Raw genomic sequence first — 14,220 nt, forward strand, 5'->3', positions numbered from 1 at the left:
TTTCTGCACACACTGATATATCAAAAATTATTAATACTAGATGTGTTGCACTATCCCAAAGTGCATAGAGCCAAATCAGTGTTCAATATACAAAATTCATACCGCAATAAAAATTCAATTGAATGATTAAATAATTAAATACATTCATAAATAGACTACAGCAAATGTGAGAAATCATGAAACTTGTGTTTTAAGAGTCCCAACAAGGTGCTCTAATGTTCTCCAAATAGAAAAAGGGGCGTATGATTTCAGTGCCTCCAATTTTCAACACAGTGCAAACCATCAAAGGAATAATTTATGAGGCTAATACAAGAAATGTTAGACCTCTAAAAGGTCTAACAGCATTTATGGGAAGGATGGATGGATGAATCTAAGTTCCACTTCAATCAGCTACGGGCAACCCATTTGACAAACCTCAAAAATGCCAGCTCACACCGCAAGGAAGATTATAATGTTCCAATAGCTTTGGCCCAGGTAATCATGCATAACATGGAAGGCGTTCACTCATCCTATAGTAATTAAAAACACATTTATTAAAAAAAATGTAAACTACTCACAATATAAAAAAAAACAACAGACATATCATAGATCAACATCCAGCACCTTCACGGACGTGATGACACCCAATGTGTTTCATCCAAAAGAATGTTGTCACATTTGCTGCTACCTCTGTTGCCCTGGTGACAACGTTCTTTTGAATGAAACACATTGGGTAGAGTTTAGCAATGACGTTATCATAATGCCCGCAAAGGCACTCAATGTTGATCTATGATATGCCTGTTGCTTCTTTTATATTGTGAGTAGTTTACCATTTTTTAATAAATGTGTTACGATGAGCGATCCCCTTCCATTTTTATGCATGATTACCTGGGTCAAACCTATTGGAACGTTATAACTTTCCTTGCGGTGTGAGATGTTTGTGGTTTGCCAAATGGGTTGCCCATAGATGACTGATGTGGAACTGTCAGGGCTGGCCTCAGCCCTTCCTTCCTCTGAGCTGGCCACTCAGCTGTCGGCTAATTGCCAGCTCCTATCTCTCCACAGTGACTCACCTGTTGATGATATCCTGCTCGTCAGTCCTGCCTACTTAAGCCCTCCAGCCCAGATGATCTTTGCCTTCGCCTTGGTCAACATCACAGAGACTCTCCTGCATTCCTGTTAAAGACTTGGTTGGCTGAAATTTCTTCTGGCTCCAGATCCTGCTTGCTGTTCCACTTCGCTGATCTCTGGCTTCCTGACTTTCTGGCTTGTCTGACTATCTGTTCCGGTTACCAAACTTTGGCTATGTTTTGACTATGTTTGTTATATTTACTTTTATTATTAAACAACTGCGATTTAACTGTACTTCTGTCTTGGTTTGATTCATGGTTTCTGACAGTAGGCGAAGGTCATGATTTCAGAAGATGCAGTCAATCCACTTGTTTGTAATATTTATTTATATAGATTGGATGAGCAGGATCACCGCATTAATCAGTTTACCATGGCGTTACAAACACTACTCTACTAGTCTCTGTGCAGGCACCCGCCTCAAGCATTACCTCTATAAGAGGTATGTCTGTTTCCACTCTGCTTCCCCAGTGATTTGGAGGTGATCCAGTCCAATGCAGAGGGTTTCTCAACCAGGTTGAGATATACTTTGAGATGCTGCCCCAGGCATTTCCCACGGACAGAAGCAAAGTAGGTTTTGTGATATCTTTGCTTTCTGAGAGAGCCTTGGCCTGGGCAAACCCTCTATGGGAGACGCAACAACCTGTTGTCTCGAGTTAACCTAAGTTTGCAGCAACTTTTAAAAGGGTATTTGACATTGCCGCATGATCCGCTTCTGCTGCCAAGTGCCTCATGTTCATCAAACAGAGTACGAGAACTGTTGCTGATTATGCCTTTGAATTCCGTACTCCTGCAGCAGAGGTTGGTTGGAACAATGAGACCCTCAAGGATGCTTTTTCTCATGGTATCTTGCATACAATCAAGGATGAGATAGCAGCCCGAGATATACCCACTGAGCTGGAGAAGTTGATCATGTTTGCCATCCTCATTGACTCCAGACTCAGAGAAAGATTCTCTTTTAAGGAGCGCTTGCGGAAACCTCCTGTACATTTGTCTCTGAGATTTTCAGTCTGTCAGAAACCATGGAACAGACTGAGACAGAAGTACAATCAAATCACGCTTGTTTATTAATAAAAATAAAAGGGTAAATAGAAAAAAGCGTAGTCAAGCATAGCCAGAGTCCTGTAGCCAGATCGGGTAGTCAGCCAGTCCAAAGTTCATTAAACAGTTTGGGTAATCAGCCAGGCCGGAATCCAAGGAGAGCAACCACAAGCAGGATAAGAAGCCAGGAGGGATGTCAGCAAGCCAGTCTTGAAACAAACAGCAGGAGATGCTTCCCTGTGATGTGACCAACGCAAAGGTAAATGGAAAAGTGAGCAGGAAGGCTTTAAATAGGCAGGTCAGACGAGCATCATCGGGAACAGCTGGTAACTGTGGAAAGAGAAGAGAGCTGGCAATTAGCCGACAGCTGAGCGGCCAGCCCAGAGGAGGAAGGGCTAAGCCAGCCCTGACACAGTCCCACCCTTGCCTCTCTCACCTACCATGCCTTCTGGTACCGAGTCGGTCAGTGAAGGTGAACCCATGCATGTGGGTTTAATGCGTCTCTCTGAGGATGAGCGAACCCTTAGGAGGAGGGAGAGATTGTGCCTTTATTGTGGCCAGGCAGGTCACTTCCTGAAGTCTTGCCCTACCCATCCAGGGAATGCCCGAACCTTGAGGTCCTGTCACAGACAGACCTTAGGTGGCGTTGTCCTGTCCCCAGTTATCCAGAAGGCTAATCCCCTGGTTTTGGTTACCCTTTCTTGGGCTGAGTCATCCTTCGAGATGCAGGCTTTAATCGACTCTGGGGCTGCAGGCCTGTTCATTGATACTGCCTTTGTATGAGATCACTCGATTCTGTTGCAGCTGTGTGACACTCCACTTGCCATTGAGGCTTTTGACGGGAGACCTCTACAGACGGCCCATGTGACTCATGAGACTGTTCCTTTGTCCATGGTCGTAGGGGCTCTTTATCATGAGATAATCCAATTCCAAGTTATTTCCTCACCCAAGTTTCTGCTGGTTATTGGTTATCCTTGGTTACAGAGGCACAACCCATCTTTTGATTGGCTTCATGCTGAGGTTCTCTTCTGGTCTCCACAATGCAGTAAGACATGCTTCCAGATGGTAGCTAAGGTCCTGTGCACCTCTTCCTTATGATGGTTGACCGGTACTCAAAAATGTCTTATTGTATTCCACTTAAGAAGTTACCCACTTCTAAGGAACTGGCTTCCATTTTTGCCCAGGAAATCTTTTTCTTACATGGGTTACCCAAGGTGATTGTCTCGGACAGGGGTAGTCAGTTTGTGCCCCCGTTCAGGCGAGCCTTTTGTGCACAGTTGGGAAATCAGCCTGCTTTCTCCTCGGCATATCACCAGCAGTCTAATGGGGCCACAGAACGAGCCAATCAGTCCTTGGAGCAATTCCTACATTGCTATATTTCTGACCATCAGAACAACTGGTCAGACCTCTTACCATGGGGAGTTTGTTTACAATAGTGCCTTGAATTCTGCTTCTTGATTGTCCCCGTTTTATGGTGAACTAGGGTTTTCTTTACTCATTTGTTCTACAGAGCATTCCTGCATTAGAGGAGCATCTCCGTGGTCTTCGTTCCACTTGGACACAAGTCCAGGAGGCTTTGCAACATGCTAATGATAAGTACAGACTCCATACTGACCGCAGACGCCTGCCTGCGCCTTCCTACCAGGTTGGAGACAGGATCTGGCTGTCATCTCGCAACCTCCGACATAGTGTTCTCTCACTGAAGTTCGCACTTCGGTTTATTGGCCCTTTCTGTATTCTTCCCAGGATTAACCCAGTGGCTTACGCATTAGCCCTTCCTTCTACTACGCATATCTCAAATGTATTTCATGTCTCCTTATTAAAACCTTTGGTCTGCAACCGCTTTACCACCTCGGTGCCACTTCCTCACCCTGTACAGGTTGAGAACCATGAGGAGTATGAAATACAGTCCATTGTTGACTCCCATGGGTGCATTGGAAAGGGTAGGGTCCGTAGGAATGCTCTTGGGTCTTGGACGTACATACCCCTGTCCTCCTCCATGATTTCCATAGACGTTTTCCTCTCAAGCCTGGTGGACCTCCGACGGGGAGGGGTCATTGAGGAGGGGGTACTGTCAGGGCTGGGCTCAGCCCTTCCTTCCTCTGAGCTGGCCGCTCAGCTGTCGGCTAATTGCCAGCTCCTATCTCTCCACAGTGATTCACCTGTTGATGATATCCTGCTCGTCAGTCTTGCCTACTTAAGCCATCCAGCCCAGATGATCTCTGCCTTCATTATGGTCAACATCACAGACTATCTCCTGCGTTCCTGTTATAGACTTGGTTGGCTGAAATTCCTTCTGGCTCCAGATCTTGCTTGCTTGCTATTCCACTACGCTGATCTCTGGCTTCCTGACCTTCCTTTCTGGTTACCAAACTTTGACTATGTTTTGACTACGTTTGTTCTATTTACTTTTATTATTAAACAAGTGTGATTTAACTGTACTTCTGTCTCAGTTCCATTCATGGTTTCTGGCAGGAACATCGATGCATCCATCCCATAAAACCTTTTAGAGGTCTAAAATTTCTGGTAAGAGGTTTGCACTGTGAAGATTGGAGGCACTGAAATTTCATGCCCCTTTTTCTGTTTGGAGCACATTAGAGCACTGTGAAATGTATCTGCATCTTGCTGGTACTACTAGCACACAAGTTTCATAAATTCTTACATTTGCTGTGGACTATTTATGAATTTATGTATATATTTACTTATTTATTTAATCGTTCATTCAAATTTATGAATTATGTATGTTGTTTATATGACCTTTAATATTCTTTGATCATGATATAAATTTTGCACTTGGGATAGCGCAACACATCTAGTATTATTAACTTAGTTTTATTACCTGTTGAATCTGTTGGCAAATGCATTATTTTTCCACTACCTGTAAGAGCATAACAATCTTATTCATTCTGAAGTGAAATCACATAACAGCAGTGTTACCCTGTAGTTGTCGACATATACCAGTAGTTTTAAATAGGCTTTAATGTGGAACTTTACCCTTTACAAAAAATGCTCAAAGGAACAATCTTCTACATTTGTCTTACTCTGCATCACTGAGATACCAGAATGAGGAATTCTCACTGCTGAGCTGATGTCACCCTTGTCAGCATTTCTCGCGATATTAGATTATTATGGTATCTGCAAAAACAGCTTATTCCATATGCACTACAGCAGAATTATAGGAATATAGCTTTGCTCTTTTATCTTTATTTGCAAAAAGAAGCCTGTGAGTTTGAGTGCTTTGCAAAACTATTGCTTTATTTATATTTCTCTTCACTTTTATATGCAAGCCAAGCTGTCCGGCAGGAGGCCATTACTAGTATACTGACAGGGATGCTTCCAACAATCATATTTTATTAATAAAGTTCAAAACTTTTTTTTAGAAAAGAAAAAATGTAACCTATTACAGTAAGTAAAGTCATAAATCTACTGGCAGGATCAGTTAATAATCAAACTATGCTATGGGGTGAAATAAAACCTGAAATGTTAATGCTATTGACAGACTGGATCATACGGTAGATGTAACTTCTGTTTTTGCCCATAGTTCGGCTTTAAAGCAGAGTTCCACCCAAAAATGGAACTTCCACTGTCCTGATTTCTCTCCCACTCCGGGGGGAGCAGATACCCGTCTAATACAGGTGTTTGCTCTCACTTCCGACCAAAGATTGCCCCAGTATCCGCGGCGATCTACGCCATGTCCAGCCTCTCCTCTGTCCTCCCCACTGTCTTCTGGGAGATACACAGGTCCCAGAAGACAGCAGGGACCACTCAGAACGTGTAGTGTGACTCGCGCATACGCAGTAGGGAACCAGGCTGTGAAACCGCAAGGTTTCACTTCCTGACTCCCTTACTTAAGTTGCTGGCGTCTCCACCCGGAGCCAAGGGACGGGTCGGCTTTGGGTGAGGACATCGCGGGCACCCTGGACAGGTAAGTGTCTTTGTTTTAAAAGTCAGCAGCTGCAGTATTTGTAGCTGCTGACTTTAAATTTTTTTTTGTTTAGACAGAACTCCACTTTAAGTGCCCAAGACATGACACTTGGTCATGTGTGCATGGTAGCCCACAGCAAACATCTGAATACAGCCCTAATATAGTAAAGTTTAATAATGAAAAAATAAATATAGCTTATTTAATATAATCCAGCTACAGGAGGCTGTCCACACTAGTTTCTTTGAACAGTTTTAGTAAGCATATATACACTTTTCCCTCACTTTCTGTTTTCTTGACATGTGAAGTAGACAAGAAAAAGTTGACAGAGGTGGTATTCCCCCCTTCCTGCCTAAGATTAAAAAAAATAATAATCTAGATTGGAGCTTTTATACAGGTGGAGCCTAATATTTGGAATCTGCTGCCTGCTGGTAGACACTCGCTGGTGACTCCAGAACTGCGGGAACCACAGTGCCACCAGCAGGTGGCTCAATGAATACCAGGGTTGGGATATTTGCAGCCTTGTTATACTGCATGTTTCAAGTGTTGAGTCTTCTAAAGGGTCTGATCTGCGGGGAACCCAGCCAGTTTCCAGAAACCAGTGGTGGGGTACCTAGCCAAGTGCCAGACTTTGGAGGTGAGTTTTTGACAGGTTGAATGACTATGGCTTAAGGAAATTGAAAATGTCTTAACATAATGGAAGACCTTCTCCATTTTTAGCTTTATCTAGCACAAGGGTCACTCATACAGACTTTTAGATTAAAGGCTAAATGAAGCATCCAGAGGCTGCTCCTCAAGGGGGAGGTGCTTACTGTAGGGTGCAGTTCCAATAACCACCAACAGGTGTCTCCCGGCAGGTCCCAGTAATAAGACTCTACCTGATGCTGGCTGCTGGGAAAGCATATACTCCACCTTTAACTTTTATCTGTGCCTCAGTGTTCTGCCTGTGAGCCACTTCCCTGCCTGATCCTGTATCTTGCATCCAATATCTTACATCCTGTTACACCATCGCTCCTCCCCTTGTTCTCCGTCCTGGTCATGCCCTGATTATGTAGGCTTCTTTCCGTTTCTACATAGAGTATTATAGATAGGCTGTTGGTATGGTTTTTCTTCACAATCACGTTTTATTTTTCACTTTTGCTTTGTTTATGGTTTCTTGGTGTTGTGTGCATTAATACATTTAAAAAAAAAAAATCATACTTGGTCTGATTTAATTTTCCTTACATTTAGCCCACTGATGATCCCTGCTACCGCTGGATACCTGCATTTGGTATCCCTTATGAAAACCCAGTTGTCTGCTTGACTAAAAGGCACCCCAAAAAGAGCATGTTCTACAAAGAAAAGGCCCCTGCATCAGTCTCCACTGTGAAAAAACAGAGACAATGGGGTTAATTTGCTAAAGGCAAAAAAGACTGAACTTTGTAAAGTGGCATTGCACCCTGCAAGTGCAGTTGCTCCAGAGCTTAGTAAATGAGCAGAAGCCCTGTTGACTTCCATCATCCAATCATGTGCAAGTAAAAACGCAACTTTTTTATTTTCCTTGCACATAATTGGGTACTCTTTTCAAAGTGAAGCCTTACCTCATTTACTAAGCTCTGGAGCCACTGCACTTGCAGAGGGCAACTGCACTTTACAAAGTACACAGTATATCTGCCTTTAGTAAATCAACCCCCATTTCTCACATCCAGAATCCACCATTTTTTCTGATTCTGGAAGCTGCAATATCAATGTTATTGCAAGTGTACCTGACTTGTTCATTTTAATAAAATAAATGAGTGCTATTATACTTAAATGGATAGATCTTGTCATTCAATACATTGATGACAGTATTAGTACACTCGCATTTTTGTTCTTATGAAGGGGATGTACTGTGGTTAGCCAGGAAAATCCGTGTTGATCAAGCAGCTGTCATATGAACAATCCCCAGACTGGCCACAATTGGCTAGGCCATTCTCTAATTTCATACACACCAAAACAAGCTAAAATGAATCTAAACCCAAAACCAAACGTAAAATTTTATAGCTTACCAATCCTTACATGAGGTGCACACAATAGTTATTTTTTAAAGTGGTTGTAAACCTCAGACATGAAATATGAACAAAGCATACTCCTCTATCATGTGTACTTATCTCAATATTGAGCACTTAGTGTCATTTTTGTCTGCTGCCCTGCTCCTCTGCTATCTGCATGGGTCTCTTCTGACAGGTTTTCCTGACACCAAGAGAAAAAGGAGACAGGGAAGGGAGCTTCGGCACACATACTGTGATTGACAGCCTCAATTTTGTTCCTGGGTGCTGTGTAAAGGGTGGGGGGGGGCGGGGTCTCTGTGCTGCAAATGGCTCTGGGAGCTTTCCTCACTGAGATCTGCAGTGTGTAGCTCCCCACCCCTGATTTCTGACAGCTCAGACAAACTTTATACATTTTGGACTTCAAACAGAAGTAGAGAGGACTGCGAATAAACAGGTAAAACTTATGTAGGGGGATTTGTTTAATTTCTGTGTATCACCCGAGACCAGTCACTTCACTGGGTATGTGGTGTAAGGGTTTACTGGAAGGCTACTACAAACAGCCAAGGGATCCTTAACCCTTTTCCGACCAGCCGCCGCAGTTCTACTGCGGCAGAATGGCACGGCTGGGTGAAACGATGTTACCTTATGTCGCTTCGGCTTTTGGCCACTAGGAGTGCGCGCGCCCGCAGCGTGTACCCGGAGCCGATGTGAGTGCATTCTTATAGCACTGATTGCTGTATAATTGTCAATGGTCCCAAAAATGTGTCAAAAGGGTCCAATTTGTCCGCAGCAATATCGCAGTCCTGATAAAAATCGCAGATCGCCACCATTACTAGTAAAAAAAAATAATAAAAATGCCATAACTCTATCTCCTAATTTGTAGACTCTATACCATTTGCGCAAACCAATCAATATACACTTATTGCGTTTTTTTTTATACCAAAAATATGTAGAAGAATACATATCAGGCTAAACTGAGGAAAAAATTAGTTTTTTTGATAAAAAATGTGGTATAAGTATTATAGCAAAAAGTAAAAGATATGGGGGTTATTTACAAAAGGAAAATCCACTTTGTGCTACAAGTGCACTTGAAGGTATAAATCTGCTGTAAATCTGAGAGGTAGCTGAAATGAGGGGAAGCTCTCCTGATTTTATCATCCAATGATGTGCAAGCTAAAATGCTGTTTTTTATTCTCCTTGCATGTCCCCTTTGGATTTACAGCGACTGCACTTCCAAGTGCACTTGCAGTGCACTTGTAGTACAAAGTGGATTTGCCTTTCATAAATAACCCCCGTTGTGTTTTTTTTCAAAATTGTCGCTCTTCTTTTGTTTATAGCGCAAAAAATAGAAACCGCAAAGATGATCAAATACCACCAAAAGAAAGCTATATTTGTGGGGAAAAAAGGACGTCAATTTTGTTTGGGTACATCTTCACACGACTGCACAATTGTCAGTTAAAGCGATGCAGTGCCGTATCGCAAAAAATGGCCTGGTCATTGAGCAGCCAAATCTTCCAAAGGTGAAGTAGTGCTGTCTTTAGCTTTATATATCCTTTAACCACTTTCAGACCGGACCATTTTGCTGGTAAATGACCAGAGGTCTTTTTACAATTTGGCACTGCGCTGTTTTAACTGGTAATTGCGCGGTCATGCAATGTTGTACCCAAACAAAATTTGCGTCCTTTTCTTCCCACAAATAGAGCTTTCTTTTGATGGTATTTGATTGCCTCTGCGATTTTTATTTTTTGCGATATAAATGGAAAAAGACCGCAAATTTTGAAAAAAAATGATATTTTCTACTTTTTGTTATTAGAAAAATCCAATAAACTCAATTTTAGTCATACATTTAGGCCAAAATGTATTCAGCCACATGTCTTTGGTAAAAAAAAAGTCAATAACTGTATATTTATTGGTTTGCGCAAAAGTTGTCACATCTACAAACTAAGGTACGTTTTCTGGAATTTACGCAGCTTTTAGTTTACGACTGCCTATCTCATTTCTTGAGGTGCTAAAATGGCAGGGCAGTACAAAACCCCCCCAAATGACCCCATTTTGGAAAGTAGACCCCCTAAGGAAATTGATAAGTGGCATGTTGAGCCCATTGAATATTTTATTTTTTTGCCTCAAAAGATTGAATAATGACAAAAAAATAAAAAAAAATTTTTTTTTACACAAAGTTGTCACTAAATGATATATTGCTCACACATGCTATGGGCATATGTGAAATGACACCCCAAAATAAATTCTGCTGCTTCTTCTGAGTACGGGGATACCACATGTATGGGATTTTTTGGGAGCCTAGCCGCGTACGGGGCCCCGAAAGCCAAGAACCGCCTTCAGGTTTTCTAAGGGCGTAAATATTTGACTTCACTCCTCACTACCTATTACAGTTTTGAAGGCCATAAAATGCCAAGATGGCACAAAACCCCCACAAATGACCCCATTTTAGAAAGTAGACACCCCAAGCTATTTGCTGAGAGGCATGTTGAGTCCATGGAATATTTTATATTTTACCACAAGTTGCGGGAAAATTACAAACTTTAATTTTTTTATTTTTATTTTTCACAAAGTTGTCACTAAATGATATATTGCTCACACATGCCATGGGCATATGTGAAATGACACCCCAAAATAAATTCTGCTGCTTCTCCTGAGTACGGGGATACCACATGTGTGGGATTTTTTGGGAGCCTAGCCGCGTACGGGGCCCCGAAAGCCAAGAACCGCCTTCAGGTTTTCTAAGGGCGTAAATATTTGACTTCACTCCTCACTACCTATTACAGTTTTGAAGGCCATAAAATGCCAAGATGGCACAAAACCCCCACAAATGACCCCATTTTAGAAAGTAGACACCCCAAGCTATTTGCTGAGAGGCATGTTGAGTCCATGGAATATTTTATATTTTGCCACAAGTTGCGGGAAAATTACAAACTTTTTTATTTTATTTATTTTTTTCACAAAGTTGTCACTAAATGATATATTGCTCACGCATGCCATGGGCATATGTGAAATGACACCCCAAAATAAATTCTGCTGCTTCTCCTGAGTACGGGGATACCACATATGTGGGACTTTTTGGGAGCCTAGCCGCGGCGGGTTCCCGCATCGCATGCCTCCCGGCGGCAGTTCACACTGCCCTATGCGAACTGCTGGGAGTGTCAGTGAAATGTTAATGACACCCCCAGATCAGTTCGCATATCACAGTGCAATCTGCAAACTCGGATCGCATGGTGTGAACACCCATGCGATCCGATTCTGCTGCGGACCAAAAAAAGGGTCCCGTGCGAGTTTGCGGCGGGTGCGACACGAATTCAGCCATACTATCTGTATGGCTGAACTCGAATCGCACAGAGATCGGATGTGATTTGAACTGCAGTGCGGTGCGAATCACATCCATTCTCATAAACCGCTGCAATGAGAACCCAGCCTTAGTGACACTGGCGACGGGGTGATCACGGGGTTAAACCTTTATTGGGGGGGTTAGGGGGGTACCTTAGAACTAAAGGGGGCTAACCCTAACTGCCCTAACAGTTATTACAGTCACAAATGACACCCGCCGGGTGATCAGGGGGTTAAACCTTTATTAGGTAATAAATGGCGGGTTCCCTGAAACTATAAAAAAAATAACTAACCAACCAGCGTCACCTGTAACAGTTATATGGTGATCACTGGTGAAAGGGTTAACTAGGGGGCAATCAGGGGGCTTTATGCGGTAGTATATCCTGGCGCTATAAAAAGTTGCGGCGAACCTAAATACCTACCTGCCTAACTAGCGTCACTTGTGACACTAATACAGCGATCAGAAAAATGATCGCTTATTAGGCTGGGTTCACACTGGAGCGATGCGGGAACGCCACGAATCCGCGGCGGGTTCCCGCATCGCATGCCTCCTGGCGGCAGTTCACACTGCCCTATGCGAACTGCTGGGAGTGTCAGTGAAATGTTAATGACACCCCCAGATCAGTTCGCATATCGCAGTGCGATCTGCAAACTCGGATCGCATGGTGTGAACACCCATGCGATCCGATTCTGCTGCGGACCAAAAAAAGGGTCCCGTGCGAATTTGCGGCGGGTGCGGCGCGAATTCAGCCATACTATCTGTATGGCTGAACTCGAATCGCACAGAAATCGGATGTGATTTGCACTGCAGTGCGGTGCGAATCACATCTGTTCTCATAAACCGCTGCAATGTGAACCCAGCCTTAGTGACACTGGCGACGTGGGGTGATCACGGGGTTAAACCTTTATTGGGGGGGTTAGGGGGGCACATTAGAACTAAAGGGGGCTAACCCTAACTGCCCTAACAGTTATTACAGTCACAAATGACACCAATGCAAAAAAAAAAAAAATGCAATTGGTGTCACTGTGACTGGGGGGGCAGGGGTAATTGGGGGGGTGATCGGGGGGTAAAGGGGGGGTGTGAGTGTGCCTGGCATGTTCTACTGTGTAGTGTCGTGTTGGTGCAACTCACCGATCCTCTCTCCTCGGTGCCGGAACGAAAAATACCGACACGGAGGAGAGATTACATCACTTCCTCTCCTGTGTTTACATTACAGGAGAGGAAGTGATGTCACGGAGCATTTCTATTCGTCGGGAGCGATCGCAAGGGGGTGGCCATGAATGAATGGCCACCCCCTCATCCCGGATCGCTCCCGAACGAATACCGACCGCCGCAGGCACCGGGGGGGCCCAATCGGGCCCCCCACCCGCGGGAAGGCAGGGACGTATATATACGCCCATATGCCTGCCCGTGCTATTCTGTCGACGTATATCGTCGTGCGGCGGTCGGCAAGTGGTTAAAAAGTGCACATCGTGTTACAGATTTTCTCTCCCTGTTCAGTACTAGGAGTGGATTCTTGGCATACTGCCACATTGGCAAAGGAAGGAAGTAATATGAAGAGCTCTGCTCTGAATAGACCATTGCTGTTCTAATTTATTTATAGCAACCTCCCACTACACAAACTTCAGGCTGCTTTTATCTCCCGCCTCAGAGAACTTGTCAGAAGTTATCAGGCTTTTAACAGACCTATGGGACAGAAGAAACACATGGGAGTCAGTGCTTTGGAGAGAGATAAGAAAACACTACAGATATTCAGTATGTGCCCAGCTCAAATTTCATTAATTGGGTTTACAGTACATCCACTTTAATGGGGCTGCATACCCTGAATGTGCCAAGTCTGTGATCTGAGTGCACCAGTTTTTAGTGCACCAACAAATGTGAGTTTTAACTTTTAAATAGTTTTATTAACGTTACTTAAAAATATTCAGCACTATGTTAATTTCTTCTACTCCTTCCTGAGCATTAATGCTAAGGATCACCGTAAGATATATTGCAAGCACCTTTAAGGATTCATTACCATCTGAGATCACTGAAAGTACCAACAGAGGATTTAGCCACCCACCAGAGGATCTTTATACCCCTTAAAGGGCAAGGCACACGATGACCTGTATTAGGTCCAAAGTGGAGGTGAGCGCATATGAGTGAAGGTGGAGGGACACTGAAGGTGTTTGTGTGCTAGCACAGTACCAACAAATTCCCTTTGATCCTTTGGACTGTATTTTGTTATGCTACATATACCTACCTAATACCGGCTTATACGCATGATATAAACCATGCACAGACACTGATATCACAGTGTTGGTGTAATGTGTTTGATTATCACCATTTATGTTTATTTGTTACAAGTGACACTGTTGTAGTCTTTTCAGTGCTTTATTTTTATTTCTTTATATTGCATTCATCTCTCTAATAGAGGATCCACATACAGTACATTCTTTTCGGGACATTCTTTTCACGTTTTAAGGTCACCAGGGGAGCGCTGTACCATTACTAGCATTAATATTTTTTCAATCTCTTAGGGACATTCTGGGTATTCAGCAGCAAACCCTTAACAAATGACCTTCTTGTTTTATAATAGACATTGTTTTGTCACAGATTCTAGCACACATAATAGCGCAGGGGATCAGGCACTTTTCATTTATGTAAGGGTTTACAACCACTTATTATTCACCTGGTAATTCATCAAAAAAACTCTCCTAAAGTCTCTGAGTGGCTATGTTCACTCCTCTACTGTATCTATGTAGGAAGCCATGGTGGTTGCACTAGGCTGGATTATAAAAGAAGTTTAGGAATACAAGTTC

Source organism: Lithobates pipiens, unplaced genomic scaffold (genome assembly GCF_037356315.1).
Source record: "Lithobates pipiens isolate NorthernLeopardFrog02 unplaced genomic scaffold, aLitPip1_a1.2 Scaffold_18, whole genome shotgun sequence".
Lineage (NCBI taxonomy): Eukaryota > Metazoa > Chordata > Amphibia > Anura > Ranidae > Lithobates > Lithobates pipiens.